Raw genomic sequence first — 18,449 nt, 5'->3', positions numbered from 1 at the left:
TATTTATTCAATAAATAAAATCATTTCCTTTAATGTTAAAAGTATTCCCAGTAGAAGCAGTAGGAGCTCCTTCAGGCTGGCTCCTATATCTATTTTACATGTTCTCTGGGATAGACAGATATTCCAGACTCATCTTATTCTTACCTTGCCCTAAGTCTAGAATCTTCTCTCTCCCCAAGGATCCCCATTTCCTTTTGTAAAAGATGGTATTTAAAAGCCATGTTCTAAATTTTCAGTGTGCTGGTTGTTTCTGAGTTGTCATTTCTTCTAGCTTCTCTCAATGGACAGAGCAGGAAATACAGATATGGCTTTATATATTCAACACACAAATATACATATCTATAACTATATGTGTGTATGTATATATGTGTATACATCACCTTCACTTACTATAAAACCATGAACTTAATGCCATTACTTCCATTTCGGATCCAAAACAGCATGTCAAGACTTCTTTCTAATCTTTTCTGTCTGTATATATCTTCTCTAGCAGTGAGAAACCCGGCTCCCACTTTCCTCTGTATATTTATTTATTTGTTCATTGTTACCTGTTCCCAACCATGCTAACCATCTCCTCCAGCTGACACGTATGTTCACCAGAGATCTTTTACATTTTTTAGGTGATTATAAATGCTGTGTTTTTAAGTTTGGCTTCCACATGTTTGTTTTTAGTAATTAGTAATGCAATTGATTTTTTTGTGTGTTAGTCTTGTATACTGCAATCTTGCTCAACTTCTTTATTGACTCTAGGTTTTTTTAAGATTCAATAGGATTTTCTACATAGACAATTATGTTATCTACAAAGAGAGTCTTTTTTTTTTTTTTTTTTTTTTTTTTTAGTGTTTATTTTTTGAGACAGAGAGACAGATGCAAGCAGGGGAGGGGCAGAGAGAGGGAAACACAGAATTGGATGCAGGCTCCAGGCTCTGAGCTGTCAGCACAGAGCCTAACCTGGGGCTCAAACTCATAAACCACAAGATCATCATGTGAGCCGAAGTTGGATGCTTAGCCAACTGAGCCATCCAGGCACCCCAGAGAGAGACAGTTCTATTTCTTCTTTCCAATCTATGCCTTTTTTGTTTTTCTTTTCCTGGCTAAAATTTCCATTACTATGTTGAAAAGATTGGTGGGAGTGGACATCCTTGCCTTGCTTTTGATCTTGGGGGAAAGCATTCCTTCTTTCACCATTAATTATGATATTATTAGCTATTGGGTTTTGTAGATGCTCTCTATTGTGTTAAGGAAGTTTACCCTATTTCTAGTTTTCTGAGAGTTTTATCATGAATTGCTATGGGAAATTACTGTTTTTGTGTTACTATTATAGTCAACACTAAGATAGCCATCAAGAGCAGTCATTTGTTAATGAAGTGACACATACTTCATATAAATATTACAGTTTTAAAATGGGCATAAGTAGCTGAATACAGAAAAGCAACAGAATAATGAATGAATATTGGGAAATTTATTTTGAGAAATGAAAATGACAGAAAATATAATTTTCCTTTTTAATCAGCAAATTCATTCTTATTTGAATGAACTAAGAGTGACTCCCGTCTTCATTACTACTGCAGTCTCAGAATATGGATATATGAGTCTACCCATTTCTATACTTTTTATCCATGTGACTGTATGCTCTCATTTGCCATTTTGAAGGGAGTATTATTTGGCTATCTTAGAGCTAAAAAAAATTTAAACTATCCTGTATGTTGTCATGTTATTAACTTACATAGTTTAAAGTGTTTTTTTTCAACGATTTTCCTTCAACTTTAATCCTCTAGATAAAAAGGCAAGGAATCCTTAAAATTTTTGCTGACACTAAATGTATATGTAATTAGAATAATTCGTTTTCAATCAATTAAATTGAAACAAGCACTGTTAAAGTAAGAGTTTAGAATTTGGTCCCCCACAGATACATAACTAAGTCTAGTACAGCCATCAACTAATGCAGACTCTGGTTGCCAAGGGGAGATTCAACAAAAGCATACATCTTAAAATATCTCTTCTGTGCCCTAGAATTATCATTTGTCAATGACAGCATACTCCTAGTCCCCATTTATTTTAATATAACATAATCTCCTTTCCACCCCCAACTCCCATCTATTCCAGGCTATTTGAGAAGCACTCTGAAATCTATATTTAGGTCACTTGCTTACCATCTTTTTCTCATAGTATGCTATGGTAGTTGAAACGACTTGAAAGTAGTATCTGTGCCTTATTTGTCTTTGATTCCCCAGTGCCTTACACAGGGCCTGGCTTATAGGAGGCATTTAGGAAATTTATGTTAAACAATTGGCCAGCTACTTTTCAAGGCATGAATTGGCTATCTGAATTATTTTTTTAATTTTTTTTTGAGAGAGAGAAAATACAAATGGGGGAGGGGAAGAGAGAGGATGAGAGAGAGAATCCCAAGCAGGCTCCAAATTGTCAATGAAGAGCCGGATGCAGAGCCTGAACTCACAAACCATGAGATCATAATCTGAGCCAAAACTAAGAGTTGGACATTTTACCAACTTGAGCCACCCAGACATCCCTGGCTATCTTAATTTAAAAGTATTCCCTCTTGGCACAAAAACAGACACTCAGATCAATGGAACAGAATAGATAACCCAGAAATGGATCCACAAACATATGACCAACTAATCTTTGACAAAGCAGGAAAGAATATCCAATGGAATAAAGACAGTCTCTTCAGAAGTGGTGCTGGGGAAACTGGACAGCAACATGCAGAAGAATGAACCTGGACCACTTTCTTACACCATACACAAAAATAAACTCAAAATGGATGAAAGACCTAAACAGAAGACAGGAAGCCATCAAAATCCTCAAGGAGAAAGCAGGCAAAAACCTCTTTGATCTTGGCCACAGCAACTTCTTACTCAACACATCTCCAGAGGCAAGGGAAATAAAAGCAAAAATGAACTACTGGGACCTCATCAAACTAAAAAGCTTCTGCACAGAGAAGGAAACAAGCAGCAAAACTAAAAGGCAACTGGAAGAATGGGAGAAGATATTTGCAAACAACATATCAGATAAAGGGTTAGTATCCAAAATCTATAAAGAACTTACCAAACTCCACACCCAAAAAACAAATAATCCAGTGAAGAAATGGGCAAAAGGCATGAATAGACACTTCTCCAAAGAAGACATCCAGATGGCCAACTGGCACATGAAAAAATGCTCAACATTACTCATCATCCGTGAAATACAAATTAAAACCACAATGAGATACCACCTGACACCTGTCAGAATGGCTAACATTAGCAACTCAGGCAACAACAGATGTTGGCGAGGATGTGGAGAAAGAGGATCTCCTTTGCATTGCTGGTGGGAATGCAAACTGGTGCAGCCACTCTGGAAAAACAGTATGGAGGTTCCTCAAAAAATTAAAGAACTACCCTATGACCCAGCAATTGCGCTACCAGTTATTTATCCAAGGGATATAGGTATGCTGTTTTGAAGGGGCACGTGCACCTCAATATTTATAGCAGCACTATCAACAATAGCCAAAGTATGGAAAGAGCCCAAATGTCCATCGATGGGTGAATGGATAAGGAAGATGTATTGTATATATATACGATGGAGTATTACTCACCAATCAAAAAGAATGAAATCTTGCTGTTTGCAACTACGTGGATGAACTAAAGGGTATTATGCTAAGCAAAATTAGTCAGAGAAAGACAAATATCATATGACTTCACTCATATGAGGACTTTAAGACACAGAACAGATGAACATAAGGGAAAGGGAACAAAAATAATATAAAAACAGGGAGGGGGACAAAACATAAGAGACTCTTAAATAAGGAGAACAAACAGAGGGTTACTGGAGGGGTTGTGGGATGTTGGATGGGCTAAATGGGTAAGGGGCATTAAGGAATCTACTCCTGAGATTCTTGTTATACTATATGCTAACTAATTTGGATGTAAATTTAAAAAATATTAAAAATAAAATTAAAATAACATAACATAACATAACATAACATAACATAACATAACATAACATAACATAACATAACATAAAAGTATTCCCTCTTGGGGCACCTGAGTGGCTCAGAGGGACAACTGGGTGGCTCAGTTGGTTAAGCGTCCAACTTTGGCTCAGGTCATGATCTCACAGCTTGTGGGTTTGCGATGGGCTCTGTGCTGACAGCTCAGAGCCTAGAGATGCTTTGAATTCTGTGTCTTCCCCTCTCTCTGCTCCTTCCCCACTCAAGTGTGCTCTCTCATTCTCTCTCTCAAAAATAAATAAATGTGAAAAAAAAATTTTTAAGACAATAAAAGTATTCCCCCTAGTACCCAATGGTGCTAGGGCCTAATGCCTGATGCCTCAGGCCCATGTTCTGTCTCTAGGAAGCATTCTACCAAAAGATGAAACTCCATTTCAAGGACATGTTTGCACCTTTACCTGTTCTCTGATGTCAGAGCTATAGCTAGTCAATAGTTCATTTCTTGAAAAGAGAATATTTAACCTTAGTGAGCTAGTTACTCTGCCCTGGCTTAAGTTCTCACATCTACCTATCTTTTAGGATTCTCTGTGACTAGAAATACTTAATTTCCCAGGCTTATAAACGAAAAATGTACAGAAAGAACATCATGCAATGAGTAAGAGAGAGGTTCTCTCTCATGACCTTAATGGGATGCTGTGAAAATCATCTTTTTATTCCAACCTAGAATAAATGTTATTTGTCTCAAAAATTTATATTGAAACTCACAGTAATAATTCTTTTTTTTTTCTGTGTAATTAGATAGCTGTACTATTTGTGTTCTTGATTTGAGTTTTGCCAGTGTACTTTGAAGAAACTATTTTCTCAAGTTTAAAGTTTCCAAAAAACCACAGATTTATTGCTTAGTTCATCTGAATTTGAAGTGTTTTTGTGTGTCTGTATGGATTGAAAATTAACGGTTTCTACAATAGATGTTACTCATTGAGTAGTAAGGAAAAATTCCAGTGAAAGGGGTATTAATTTGTATATGGTTAGGACAAATCAGGTTCACCCTTGCATTCAGCAGGTTGTTTTATTCAAGCCTTAAAACTACTTTTCTACTAAAAAGTACTTGTTTTGTGCTCTTGAAAAAATATGATTGAGTTTTTGTGATATACTCCCAAATCTGAGTTAGTGTGAGGGCATGTGATGCTGTTGCTTCCCTTGCTGATTCCTGTAGACTCTTTCCTAGAGCAGAGATTGTCAGTGAAATAAAGTTAAATTAGAGCATAAGATTTTCCTACAGTGATAAGGGATCCAGATCCCTACTCATAATAATAATAATAATGATAATAAAATAATAATAACAATAATAATAATAATAATGCTAAAGAAAGGAGGCAGTTTCTCATATGAAGCAAAAACCGGTCTCACATTTTTTTTTATATTGATCATTTGGAAATTGTCCATGTGGAAAATACATACATATAATGTAGGATCTTCAGTCCTTCCTTTGTATTTGTTTATTTACATTTTTAGAAATTACAGAACAATCAGAATCTTAGATATGGGAAAGGCCTTAGAAGGCATCTTGCCCAAGTCTACCCTAATGCAACACCTCAGCCAGCATCTGCTTGAATGCCTTGCAGTAAAGCTCACCTCCTCATAAAGGAACACACACTTCTTTTATGAGTCAATATAGTTGCCAGAATATTTATTCTGTATGAAGTAGAATGTGCATAGTTTACTTCTGTTGATACTAATGTCTGATGTATAGCAGGCCCTGGAGAAATATCTGTTGAATAACAAAACAATTAGTCCTGATGAAATCTTTGCAGTTTTTATCTTTAGAGTAGACCACAAATACAGTAACAGAATACATGAATACATGATGGTACTGCTCAGGAAAAAGTAAACTTATTTAAACAATTAAATAATGAAACAAACTACATGAAAATGGAATGACATGGTTGAGGTGTTTCTTTAAAGTAATCCAGGGAAGTAGGAAATGGAGGGTAGATTTAACAAGATTGGCTATGTGTTGTTGACCACTGAACTTGTGTGAAGTGTGAGTGGGGTCCTTTGTATATTTCTAATTTTGTATAATTTGAAAAATTCCATGTAAACAGTTTAAATACCTAAAAGTCTCTTGAGAATCTGTGGCCTGTGACTTCCTAGCCTGAGTCAGGATGGGGGGACCACTGGATAGCACTGGCATCTAATTAACAGTATCCTGAAGAAAGTTTTCTCCACACATCTCCAAGCTCAGACCCAGAGCCAAGTTGGTGCAGGAGGTTTTAGTTTTAGAAAACAAGGTAACTTTACATGAAAGATATTAACATAAATATTAATAACATACTTTACAAAAAGGTCATGGGAAATGAGGTACCAATTTGAAGCAGTCATTTGGGAAAAATAACCTTCTAGTTGTTTTGGAATGCCCTTCCACTCTTTCCTTTGATTATTAGTTTTTGGCCTTAAGTCAGACACTTACTAGTATATAATTATCCTTTCAAAGCCGTCTACAATGTCCACCATTGATTTTGCTCTAAAATTGTACTGTTACTCTAATGTTCAAACTAGCCTGTGCTAAAAGTCACTGTTTTTCAGTTAAGGACATTCAAGAAATTGGCAAGGGAAAAGTAAAACTCCCTTGAATCAGAATTGATTCCTAGCTCTTTTTCCTCTTTTGTCAGCTGCACTGGAAGGTTCTGCATTCTAATTCAGTGCTACCAGGACTTAACTCCAATTTCTAACAAATATCTGACCCTGTTTCCCTCACACTTTTATAATTGTAAGTGTGTTTACTTTTACTTCCCAAGTGAGATGACACATTTAGAAAGGTTTTACTTCCCTGCTTGTTTCAAGATTCTGTTGAAATAATATGGAAATGTTTTTTCTGGTGATTAATTCAGTTTTAATTTTGTGCCTTCTGTTTTGCAAATTCTTTCTTAATAATTCAAAACCATGTTATCAATGATTATTTAAACTTAACAAGTTTTACCAGCTTTATTGCTACCATTTTACTTATATGCCACCCCTTGCCCTTACTTTTTTTGAATTCCTGTCTCTTTTTTTTTTTTAATTTTTTTTTAATGTTTATTTATCTTTGAGAGACAGAGCATGAGCAGGGAAGGGGCAGAGAGAGGGAGACACAGAATCTGAAGCAGGCTCCAGGCTCCGAGCTGTCAGCACAGAGCCCAACGCGGGGCTCGAACTCATGAACCGTGAGATCATGACCTTAACTAAAGTCGGACGCTCAACCAACTGAGCCACCCAGGCACCCCATGAATTTCTATCTCTTTTGATAGAGTACTTCCTCGGATGATTTTCAGAAAGTTGTACATAGGTTAATATATTTTCTGAGTACTATTATGTCTTAAAATATTTTTTGTCTTGCTCTTACATATCAATGCTAATTTTGCTAATATAGAATTTTATAAACATTGTGCTGTTTACTTCTTGCAAATAGTATGGTAATCTTTGAATTCTCTCCTTTTCCTTGCTTAGGTAGGGATCATTTATATCATGTATATGATCATTTACATGATTTCTCACTTTGGCTTTCCTTCTCTTAAGCTGTTGTTTTTCTTCTTGTGTCTGATAACTTTTCTATGCCTTTGCCTATATTTCTAGAAAGAATTAGTGTTGGTAGGTAATATGGTAGGAAAAGCACATGTGTCACATACAATTCTGGCCAGCAGATGATTGCCACTACTCCCTTTCTCCTCTCCCCATGCAGGAGCTCCTTGGGGCTCTAAAGCTGGGAGCAGGCACCTGAAGTGGAACAAATATTTTGAACAAGATGGTGTCTTCAGGGTCCTCAAATAACATAGCACAAGTGATGCATTGCTGGTGAACTGCACCCACCTCTGTGAGAATCACTAGCAAGGGACATTATAAGAGTCTCTGACTTACTCATTCCTCTGTCCTCAACCTAGGAGATCATCAGATTCTTTGAGTCTGAATAGAGTTGTGCTTTCCAGTGGGAAGAAAAGAAGGGGAGTTACAGGGAGGCACAGCTGCTTTCCTGAGCCTTTTGTGTCATTTCACCAAGTGGTTTCAGAGGTTTCTTTTTTTTGGCAACACTCTAAAATTATTTAGAACACTGTCTAGGAGAACCAACAAATCCCCCACTTTCATTAGCTAGTAGGAACCTCCAGGTGACAGATACACTTATTCCCTGTGTGAGCCACACAGTTCCAGGGGTCCTTTGTCTCCTCCTGAATACCTGGCCCCATCATGGCTTGCCCTTGTTCTCTTTCACAGCTCTGAGTCAGGATCTCTCATTGATCTACTAGAGAGTCCATCCTCTAGTGCCCTATTGACTCTCTGACCTGGTCAGCATTAATTGCCTATTTTCTCAATATTATTTACCTATTTAAAACCCTTTAGAAATTCCTCAAAATAGCTGCCATTGATCACTGAACACTTTTATTTTCAGATTTATTTAATCATGGTAGTGATATTTAGGGAATTAAGGAAGGTAAATATATGTTTTGCATATTAAATTATTTGCTAAAAGTTTTTCAGACATATTTACCTAGAACCACATATGTTTTTAAATGTCAGACGTCTCCTGAATTTAGCATAAAATTTAATAATTTTATATGTGTATAAAAATATGTGTATAAAGTTATATGTGTATAAAACATATGCCTACCACATTTAATAACTGCACATGTAGAGAACAAGATCAAAATTACTTGAAAGATTAGTCATTTTTTACTTTCTGTATCTAAATTCTTTACAATGAGCATATGATTTTTTAATTAAAAAAATGAAAGATAGGTAATTAAACAAACATTTTTCCACAAAATGTCTCAAATAATGTCTAAATAACAGGAATAGCTAGGAGGGGAGCCTTTATTTCACACATGATATTTGATTATGATATTTGCTTTGTATTCACATGTCTTAAAGAAACAAAAATGAAAGACATTTTCAGAGAATAAATATGAGGAGTCATCTATAATCCAGGCAAGGATTTTTCATTTTAAATGCTACTAAAACCATTATACAGTATTGACCTTTATAGCTTTGACTTTTTGCTACTCATCCTTCTCCCAGCCTGCACAGTGGTTTAGTGTTACAGTATTTATGCATGATTATTGCTGCTTTTTGGTTTTGACATTTGTGTGAAGCAGCTAACGTAAACTTTAAATAAGCTATACTGTCACTGTACTATCACTAGATTCACTAAGCTATACTTTGAATATAAATTCTTTAAATATACATTCGTTTTTTTAATTTTTTTTTATTAAAAAAATTTTTTTAGGGGCGCCTGGGTGGCGCAGTCGGTTAAGCCTCCGACTTCAGCCAGGTCACGATCTCACGGTCCGTGAGTTCGAGCCCCGCGTCGGGCTCTGGGCTGATGGCTCGGAGCCTGGAGCCTGTTTCCGATTCTGTGTCTCCCTCTCTCTCTGCCCCTCCCCCGTTCATGCTCTGTCTCTCTCTGTCCCAAAAATAAATAAAAAACATTGAAAAAAAAAAAAATTTAAAAAAAAAAAAAAAAAAAAAAATTTTTTAACGTTTATTTATTTTTGAGACAGAGAGAGACAGAGCATGAACAGGGGAGGGGCAGAGAGAGAGGGAGACACAGAATCGGAAGCAGGCTCCAGGCTCTGAGCCATCAGCCGAGAGCCCGACGCAGGGCTCAAACTCATGGACCCTGAGATGGTGACCTGAGCTGAAGTCGGAGGCTTAACCGACTGAGCCACCCAGGCGCCCCTAAATATACATTCTTAAATATACTGTAAGAATACATGACTTGTAACATATAATGTTTTTTAACATGAAATCTTTTTCTCAATATAATTTGTCAAATTGGTTTCCATACAACACCCATGCTCATCCCAACAAGTACCCTCCTCAATGCCCATCACCCACTTTTCCTTTCCTCCACCCCCTCCATCAACCCTCAGTTTGTTCTCAGTATTTAACAGTCTCTTATGGTTGGCCTCCCTCCCTCTCTGTGACTCTTTTTTTTTTCTCCTTCCCTACCCCCATGGTCTTCTGTTAAATTTCTCAAGATCCACATATGAGTGAAAACATATGGTATCTTTCTCTGACTTATTTCACTTAGCATAATACCCTCCAGTTCCATCCACATTGCTGCAAATGGCCAGATTTCATTCTTTCTCATTACCAAGTAGTATTCCATTCTGCATATAAACCACATCTTCTTTATCCATTCATCAGTCGATGGACATTTAGGGTCTTTCCAAATTTGGCTATTGTTGAAAGTGCTACTCTAAACATTGCAGTATATGTGCCCCTATGCATCAGCACTCCTGTATCCCTTGGGTAAATTCCTAGCAGTGCTGTTGCTGGGTCATAGGGTACATCTATTTTTAATTTTTTGAGGAACCTCCACACTGTTTTCCAGAATGGCTGCACCAGTTTGCATTCCCACCAATAGTGCAAGAGGGTTCCTGTTTCTCCACATCCTCATCAGCATTTGCAGTGTCCTGATTTGTTCATTTTAGCCACTCTGACCAGTGTGAGGTAGTATCTCAGTGTGGTTGTATTTCCCTGATGATGAGTGACGTTGAGCATCTTTTTATGTGTTTGTTGGCCATCTGGATGTCTTCTTTGGAAAAGTGTCTCTTTATGTCTTCTGCCCATTTCTTCACTGGATTCTTTGTTTTTTGGGTGTGGAGTTTGGTGAGTTCTTTATAGATGTTGGATACTAGCCCTTTATCTGATTTGCAAATACCTTTTCCCATTCCGTTGGTTGCCTTTTAGTTTTGTTAATTATTTCCTTTGCAGTACAGAAGCTTTTTATCTTCATGAGGTCCCAATAGTTCATTTTTGCTTTTAATTCTCTTCCTTTGGAGATATGTCAAGGAAGAAATTGCTGCAGCTGAGGTCAAAGAGGTTTTTTCCTGTTTTCCCCTCCAGGGTTTTGATGGTGTCCTGTCTCACATTCAGGTCCTTCATCCATTTTGAGTTTATTTTTGTGAATGGTGTAAGAAAGTGATCTAATTTCATTCTTCTGCATGTCACTGTCCCGTTCTCCCAGCACCATTTGTTAAAGAGACTGTCTTTTTTTCCATTGGATACTCTTTCCTGCTTTGTCAAAGATTAGTTGGCCATACATTTCTGGGTCCAATTCTGGGTTCTCTCTTCTATTCCATTGGTCTATGTGTCTGTTTTTGTGCCAATACCATCCTGTCTTTATGATTACAGCTTTGTAGTAGAGGCTAAAGTCTGGGATTGTGATGCCTCCCACTTTGGTTTCTCTTTCAATATTACTTTGGCTATTCAGGGTCTTCTGTGGTTCCAAACAAATTTTAGGATTGTTTGTTCTAGCTTTGAGAAGAATGCTGGTACAATTTTGATTGGGTTCGCATCGAATGTGTAGATTGCTTTGGGTAGTATTGACATTTTAACAATATTTATTCTTCCAATCCATGAGCATGGAAGGTTTTTCCATTTCATTGTGTCTTCTTCAGTTTCCTTCATAAGGTTTCTATAGTTTTCAACAGACAGATCTTTTACATCTTTGGTTAGGCTTATTCCTAGGTATTTTATAGTTCTTGGTGCAATTGTGAATGGAATCAGTTTCTTTATTTCTTTTTCTGTTGCTTCACTATTGGTGTATAAAAATGCAACCGATTTCTGTACATTGATTTTGTACCCTGTGACCTTGCTGAATTCATGTCTCAGTTCTAGCAGACTTCTAGTGGAGTCTTTTGGGTTTTCCGTGTGGAGTATCATGTCATCCGCAAAAAGTGAAAGTTTGACTTCTTCTTTGCCAATTTGGATGCCTTTGATTTCATTTTGTTCTCTGATTGCTGATGCTAGGACTTCCAACACTATGTTAAATAACAGTGGTGAGAGTGGACATCCCTGTCATGTTCCTGATCTCAGGGGGAAAGCTCTCAGTTTTTCCCCACTGAGGATGACATTAGCTGTGATTAGCTTTTCATAAAAGGCTTTTATGATGTTTAACTATGTTCCTTCTATTCTGACTTTCCTGAGGGTTTTTATTAAGAAAGGATGTTGTGTTTCGTCAGATGCTTTTTCTGCATCTATTGACAGGATCATATGGTTCTTATCCTTTCTGTTAGTAATGTGATGTATCACATTGATGGATTTGTGACTGTTGAACCAGCCCTGCAGCCCAGTAATGAATCCTACTTGATCATGGTAAATAATTCTTTTGAATTATTTATGCTGTTGAATTTTATTTGGTAGTGTCTTGTTGAGAATTTTTGCATCCATATTCATCAGGGATATTGGCCTGTAGTTCTCTTTTTTGCTGAGTCTCTGTCTGGTTTGAGAATCAAAGTAATGTTGGCTTCATAGAATGAGTCTGGAAGTTTTCCTTCCATTTCTATTTTTGGAACAACTTGAGAAGGATAGGTATTAACTCTGCTTGAAATGTCTGGTAGAGTTCCCCACGGAAGCCATCTGGTCCAGGCTCTTATTTGTTGGGAGATTTTTGATAACTGATTCAATTTCTTCACTGTTATGGGTCTGTTCAAATTTTCTATTTCTTCTCGTTTGAATTTTCATAGTGTGTGGATGTTTAGGAATTTGTCCATTTCTTCCAGGTTTCCAGCTTGTTGACCTATAACTTTTCATAGTATTCCCTGTAATATCTTGTGTTTCTGAGGGATGGGTTGTGATAAGTCCATTTTCATTCGTGATTTTATCTATTTGAGTCCTCTGTCTTTTCTCTTTGAGAAGCCCGGCTAGAGGTGTATCAGTTTTGTTTATTTTTTCAAAAAACCAACTCTTGGTTTCATTGATCTGTTCTACTGTTTTTTTATATTGTTTATTTCTGCTCTGATCTTTATTATTTCTCTTCTGCTGGGTTTGAGGTGTCTTTGCTGTTTTATTTCTAGTTCCTTTGGGTGTGCTGTTAGATTTTGTATTTGGGATTTTTCTTGTTTCTTGAGATCAGCCTGGATTGCAATGTATTTTCCTCTCAGGATTGCCTTAGCTGCACCCCAAAGTGTTTGGACTGTTGTGTTTTCATTTTCATTTGTTTCCATATATTTTTTAATTTCTCCTCTAATTAACTAGTTGACCCATTCATTCTTTAGTAGGGTGTTCTTTAAACTCCATGCATTTAGAGGTTTTCCAGACTTTTTCCTGTGGTTGATTTCAAGTTTCATAGCATTGTGATGTGTAAGTGTGCATGGTATGATCTCAATTCTTTTATACTTATTGAGGGCTGTTTTGTGACCCCGTATGTGATCTATCTTGGAGAATGTTCCATGTGCACTCGACAAGAAGGTGTATTCTGCTGCTTTAGGATGAAAACTTCTAAATATATCTGTCAAGTCCATCTGATCCAATGTATCATTCAGGGTCATTGTTTCTTTATTGATCCTGTGTCTAGGTGATCTGTCCATTGTTGTAAATGGAGTATTAAATTCCCCTACAGTTACCACATTCTTACCAATAAGATTGCTTATGTTTGTGATTAATTGTTTTGTATATTTGGGTGCTGACGAATTCAGTGCATAGACATTATAATTGTTAGCTCTTCCTGATGGATAGACCCTGTAAACATTATATGATGCCCTTCTTCATCTCTTGTTACAGCCTTTAATTTAAAGTCAGTTTGTCTGATATAAGTATGGCTACTCCAGCTTTCTTTTGACTTCCAGTAGCATGATACATAGTTCTCCATCTCCTCACTTTCAGTCTGAAGGTGGCCTCAGGTCTGAAATGAGGACTTGTTTTTTTTTATCCATTCTGATAACCTGTTTCTTTTGATTGGAGCATTTAGTATTTACATTCAGTGCTATTATTGAAAGAATTGGATTTAGAGTCATTGTGTTATCTGTAGGTTTCATGCTTGTAGTGATATCTCTGGTCCTTCGTGGTCTTTGCAACATTTCACTCACAGAGTCCCCCTTAGGATCTCTTAGCAACATTTCACTCACAGAGTCCCCCTTAGGATCTCTTAGGACTGGTTTAGTAGTGATGAACTTCAGTTTTTGTTTGTTTGGGAAAACCTTTATCTCTCCTTCTATTCTGAATGACAGGCTTGCTGGATAAAGGATTCTTGGCTGCTTTTTTTTTTTTTTTCTGTTCATCATATTGAAGATTTCCTGCCATTCCTTTCTGGCCTACCAAGTTTCAGTAGATAGGTCTGCTACTACTATTATGTGTCTACCTTTGTAAGTTAGAGCCTGTTTATCCCCAGCTGCTTTCAGAATTTTCTCTTTATCATTGTATTTTGCCAGTTTCACTCTGATATGTCGTGCAGAAGATCGATTCAAGTTACGATCTGAAGGGAGTTCTCTGTGCCTCTTGGATTTCAATGCCTGTTTCCTTCCCCGGATCAGGGAAGTTCTCAACTATGATTTGTTCAATTACACCTTCAGCCTTCTCTCTCTTTGTCTTCTGGAATTCCTATGATATGGATATTGTTCCATTTTATTGAATCACTTAATTCTCTAATTCTCCCCTCGTGATCCTGGATTTTTTTATCTCTCTTTTTCTCAGCTTCCTCTTTTTTCCATAATTTTATCATCTAAAATACCTATTCTCCCCTCTGCCTCTTCATTCCACTCTGTGGCTATCTCCATTTTATTTTGCACCTCATTTACAGCATTTTTAATTCATTGTGACTATTTTTTAGTCCCTTGATCTCTGCAGGAATAGATTCTCTGCTGTCTTCTATGCTTTTTTTTCAAGCCCAGCGATTAATGTTATGACTTTTATTCTAAATTCTTGTTCAGTTATGTTGCTTATATCTGTTTTAATCAATTCTTTAGCTGTCACTTCTTCCTGGAATTTCTTTTGAGGAGAATTCTTCTGTTTCATCATTTTAGCTAGTTTTCTGTCTCTTAGGAGTTTTAAAAGCTTGTTAAGTGCTCTGCACCTGCGAGTCTGCTATATTAAAGGGGGGGATCATACACTATCCAGGGCCTGGCTCTTCAGGAGGTGTTTTTTGGAGAGTGTTACTTGCTCTCTGTTGTTGTGAATTTGGTTATTTTATTTCCCTACTCATAGTGATGTTTTGGACTCTCTACCAGGTATGCTTTGATTTGTTCCTTGGAGTAGTCCTGGAAAGGAAAACAGACAGACAGACCATCAGGAAACAAAAACACGCAAACACACAAAACAAACAAACAAACAAAAACTAAAAACTAAAAACAATCCAAAAGCTAAAACCAGAAACACCAGCTACAAGTAAAGAATGGGGTGGAGGCGGTGCTGATGGAAGAGCACATACAAAGAGAGAGAAATGAGAGGGACGGGGCCAGGGGGGTGGGGGGAGAAAAAATAAACATTGACCAGGCAGAGAGTCTAAAAGGCTTAATCCTGAGAAAAGGGAAAATAAGGATGGAGGCAGGGAAAAAGGAAGATAAAGTTACCCAAAGAAACTATATTACTTGGCTTGATTATTCCAGAGAGAGAGAAAGGAAAGGAAAGAAAGGAGGTGTAGAACATGTATCAAAAGAATGGATTAAATATGTCTGTTTAAACAAACCAATAATCAGAGTACCCAGCCTAGAGGACGGAAGAGATAAGAAGGAGAAATGGAAGGGCGAATGTATCTATATAACAAGAATTGTCCTAGAATTAATCCAGGCAATGCAGCAGCACTAGTCTGGAGGAGGGGTCCGTCTGGTTCCACATCATGTATCCCGCTCCAGTAGATATGCAGTTACCTGGCTTGGAGGGACGTGGTTTGGTGTAGGCTGGTCCTGCCTCCACTCTGGGCCCCATGGTGGATCCCTGAGGCCCCGCCTTGGTGGTGGTGGGTAGAAAAATGACAACCCCCACCCCACCCCAGTCTCTTCTCCACCACCTGGCGTCCTAAATCACTCCTTTGGAAATGCCCTCACAGTGCCACAAGTGCAAATGAGGCTGTCTGTCTCTCTCCACCCATTCCTGTGCTCCATTGCTTGGCTGGGATTTCAACTCCTTCTCTGTGAGCCCCAGCAGTGGGGAAACATCTCCCAATATGTGGTCCTGGCTGGTTTTGTCCTATGCCACAGCACTTCAGGGTAGGGTACTGGTTTCTCCTGCTGCAGACTGCGCCCCTGACCTACTACCAAACCCAGAGGTGGCTCCCCTCCTCCCCAGGTGCACGAACAGGGCAGCCAGCCCCAGTCTGAAGAAAGCCCTGCAGTTAGAGATGGGATCCCTCTCTGTCCTGGTCCGAGGTTTTTTTCTCTTATCCAGATACAGTCCTACACTTCCCCAGCCAGTCTTTCTCTTCCCTTTGTCTCTCTGCAGAAGGGGATCCCTCCCTTCCATTCCTTTGTGGCCCATTTTATCTCCCCCAGTTCGCAGTCACCCACCTATGGCCCGTCAGGTTGTCCTGGTTTCTCCCTGGTAGACTCAGTCTCTTTTCCTCCCAGACTCTAAGTGTTCAAAGTCCTTTGGCTTCAGCCCTTCTTTTTTTGAGAGACACAGGAAGTATGATACCCCTACTTCTCCGCCATGTTGGCCTCTCCTGTTTAACATGAAATCTTAAGATCCTAAGCATTGTCGAAGCACCTGGCTGGTTCAGTCCACAGAGCATGCAGCTCTTGATCTCAGGGTTGTGAGGTTGAGCCCCATGTTGGGTGTAGAAATTACTTAAAAATAAAAAATCTTTAAAAAATAAAAAAGATCCTGGGGCACCTGGGTGGCTCAGTCGGTTAACCATCCAACTTCACCTCAGGTCATGATCTGGCTGCTTGTGAGTTCGAGCCCCACATTGGGCTCTGTGCTGACAGCTCAGAGCCTGGAGCCTGCTTCAGATTCTGTGTCCCTCTCTCACTCTGCTCCTCCCTGACTCATACTCTATCAAGAATAAATAAAACATTAAAAAAAAAAAAGATCCTAAGCATTGTCATTTTAAAGAAAAGTTATGAATTATACATCCCATTAGTCATGTTTTAAACTAATTTAATCACTAATAACCAGCACTTCAAATAGCTCATTAAGTATTTTAATTACAAGTTTTCATGTAATTCTGTGAATAGACTGTCATCTATATTCCATTAATCTTTTTAAAACAGTTTATTTAAAAGGGTATTATAAAATGTTACAATAAATCTAAATAGTATTTCACAATATGGTCACAAATACATACTAATAATTTACAAAAGCTTATGAAACTAATTAGACTGTGGTTAGCCAAGTTCAGCTAGTTAGTAGGAAAACATTCACTGACATCTGAAATGGGAAACAGAGACACTTAAAAACCAGTAAACAGGGGGCACCTGGGTGGCTCAGTCAGTTAAGCAACCAACTCTTGATTTCTGCTCATGTCACGATCCCACAGTTTGTGAGTTCAAGTTCTGCTTCTAATTCTCTCTCTTCCTTTATCCCTGCCCCTCCCCCCATTCTCAAAATAAATAAATAAACTTAAAACAAATTAAAAAAAAAAAAAAACAACAGTCCTTGCCTTCAAGAAGCTCACAGTGGTGAAAAACACAAGTAGTAGAAGGCTGGAATTGTATACCTGTAATTTCGTTTTCCATTTGGGCTCTTATTTTAGCACATCTTCCCAGTTGTTGTTGCAGCTGCTTAAGATAAATGTTTTACTTCACTTAAAACCATATGCTGTTATATAAAAAGTAAAACTGTCTCACTTCTGGGAAGTGAGCTTTTGCTGTAATAATAATAAATTCTGCCTTGGAGCGTTCAGGACTAGTTGGTGTTTTTTTTTTTTCTTTTCTTCTTTTTCTTCTTTTTTTTTTTTTCCTCACTAAAAGCATAAAGGATGGAATTTTTATTCTGATGTCACTGTGGAAATTACATTGTTGCAATGATTTAATAGACTACTGGTACTTTTTACCTCTTAAGCTTCACATTATAGAGTCTTAAAATTGTAATTTCAGGGTGACATTTGTAAAAATGCCATCAGATTCTACCCTTTTACTTTCTTGATTATGCAAGAGAATTTTAAAACATTGTTCCTTTTTATATTGGTAAACTTTTGGTTTAGCACTTGTTTCTTTTTCTGATTACAAAATAAGGCAGCCTATTATAAAACATTTGGAATATCTGGAGAAGTATTTTTTAAAAGCTATGCCCTTTGCCACTTATTAGATATAAATACTATCAGCACTGACCATTCTGCTTGCTTTTGGTGGTTCCCAAAGTTTCAAGCACATAAAAAAGAAGCTGTGGCAGTGAAAACTGATACTTTTATTTTAATTGTATTTATTTATTTACTTACTTACCTATGTTTTATTTATTTATTTGTTTGTTTGTTTGTTTGTTTATATCCAAGTTAGTTAGCATATACTGCAGTGATTTCAGGAGTAGATTCCAGTGATTCATCTCCTATGTATAACACCCAGTGCTCATCCAAACAAGTGTCTTCCTTAATGCTGCTTACCCATTTAGCCCACAACCTCTCCAGCAACCCTCAGTTTGTTCTCTGTATTTGAGTCTCTTATGTTTTGTCCCCCTCCTTGTTTTTGTATTATTTTTTCTTAAATATTAGAAATATATTCTTTTTTTCTTCCCTTCCCTTATGTTCATCTGTTTTGTATCTTAAAGTCCTCATATGAGTGAAGTCATATGATATTTTTCTCTGATTGACTAATTTCAC

General features: G+C 37.5%; 1 protein-coding gene across 1 annotated transcript in view; it reads left to right on the top strand.

Annotated features, from left to right (window-relative positions):
• The window catches only part of ITFG1 (integrin alpha FG-GAP repeat containing 1), a 342,298-nt gene that overhangs the window by 215,960 nt on the left and 107,889 nt on the right, over window positions 1-18,449 (top strand). The gene's annotated exons all lie outside the window — the stretch shown is intronic.

This window comes from Panthera leo, chromosome E2 (assembly GCF_018350215.1).
Source record: "Panthera leo isolate Ple1 chromosome E2, P.leo_Ple1_pat1.1, whole genome shotgun sequence".
Lineage (NCBI taxonomy): Eukaryota > Metazoa > Chordata > Mammalia > Carnivora > Felidae > Panthera > Panthera leo.
This window is presented reverse-complemented; position numbering and strand designations above follow the sequence as displayed.